Source organism: Mastomys coucha, unplaced genomic scaffold (assembly GCF_008632895.1).
Source record: "Mastomys coucha isolate ucsf_1 unplaced genomic scaffold, UCSF_Mcou_1 pScaffold7, whole genome shotgun sequence".
NCBI lineage: Eukaryota > Metazoa > Chordata > Mammalia > Rodentia > Muridae > Mastomys > Mastomys coucha.
Window position 1 is genome coordinate 59,128,150 of NW_022196913.1, and position 1,973 is coordinate 59,130,122.

The following is a 1,973-nucleotide window of genomic DNA, read 5'->3' on the forward strand; positions in this document are numbered from 1 at the left end:
CTGCCTCTGCCTCCCAAGTGCTGGGTTTAAAGGCCTGAGCCATTGAAACTGCCTGCAGTTTCAGGAACTGGATTCTTCCTGGGTGGAGGACAGAGACCTGAAAAAGGAGGGTTCGAATTGCGGGGGAAATAATGAAACCAAGACAAGCAGTCTAATCAAGGTTCAAACAAATATTGGCGTATTCCAAGGAGATTTGGATTCCCTCAGATGTCCTGCCTCCAATTGCTCTGCACTAGCAAGGAAGCGGCTTCTATCTTTTCCTGAGATAAAGACCACTGATCAACCCACACTGGAGTGTTATTAATCCACTGAATTTTATCTGCATGGGGCACAGGCAAGATAGTGGCCATTATGGAAAATGCTCCAAACCTCTACAATTAGGATGAGGCTTAGGGCCTTCAGATCTTCTAATGTCCTGTTCTGGCCTCTACTTATTAGCTAGGCCAGAACAGGGCTACACAAGACAAGGCCCATTTGTGACAACAGATTTCTCCCCCAAAGGGTAACAGGCAGATTTGACATTACATAAGGCTGGATTTGTCCTGAATTATCCTCATCTCGCCAGGTTAGAAGTTTAGACCTTCCTTTTGGGTTATTGGTATAACCAATTCCTTGGAGGTAAATAATTGTATCAGACAGAGCCCAAGTCAAAGGCTAATCTTGTCCTCTAATTATGGTCACATCAGCTCCAGTGTCTATTAACCCTTCAAAACTTTTTCCTTCAATAATTAACTTAAGATTAGGTCTTTTGCTGGTGACCAATCAGACCCGATACACATCAGAGGAACCAAAGCCACTTTGTCCTCTCTCATTTTTAACAAGATTTGAAGGCATTGGGTACAGAGGGACTAAAATGGCAGAGCAATTCTCTGATTGGCAGGTACTGTAATAACACTGTGAGGGGAAGCAGCCATAATCCTAATTTGCCCTTGATAGAACTGCTTCTTCCTATTAGAAGTCCCCAAGTCTCTGTGGGCAAAGGCCCAAAGACTCCGGTAGGCAGAATTTGAACTCCCATTTCTGGCGTTAATACTATGTGGCAGGTGGGACAGAGATCCAATCCTGCACTTCCTGGGGTTGCCCTGAGAAGTTCAATGATGGATTTCCTTTGCTGGGTGGCAGCCTCATGGCCCCATACACTGACTGCTGTTTTAGGACGAGGGTCTGGAGCTGCCCCCCCCCCTCACTTGTTTCCCAACAAGGTATTGCCTTGAATGCCTTTTTTGGATCTACATTCTCTGGCCCAATGCTTTCCCCCTCCTGCATCAGGGGCAGGTCCTCAGGGCACCACCTGACTGTTTCCTGCTTTTGGCCCCTGGTTTCCTGGGGCAATCATACTTAAAATGACTCAGAATTCCACATTTAAAACATCCTTTATTTTCCTGATTTTGTGCCAGGGTTTCTTGAACCGTAGTCCCTTTCAACACAGCTGACATTGCCAACCCTTGGTTATAAGAAGGCCTAATATCTGCACAAAGGTGAATATATCTAGCTAAATCTACCTCACCCTTGTGTGGCTGAATAGCAGCTCTGCATACTATTTGTGAAAGACGCCTGGGGGAGACCCCCACTCAAATCTCGGGAGGACGTGCCCCAAGAATCACGAGAGACCAATCTTGATGTAATTATAAGAGGTATTTTTTTAATTTCAGGGCACCCTGGTGTTAGCGTTCTCATAAGCCAACTGTGTAATAAACGGATGGTCTGTATGAGATTCTCCAAGAATTCTACTAGCAGCCTGTTGTAATCTAGCTACAAAATTTTGGAAAAGCTCATCTAGACCTTGTAGGAAGCCAGCTAGACTTCCATTAACCTTGCCTTTCGTAGGCAATTGAATCCAAGATCACCGCACAGCCATAGCAATTTGAGCATACACTACAGCAGGATACCCAATCTGATTAGCATTTCCTTCATACTGCCCTTCCCCCAAAAGCATGTCTAGACTCCAGTTTGGGGTACCTGACTGAGCATTT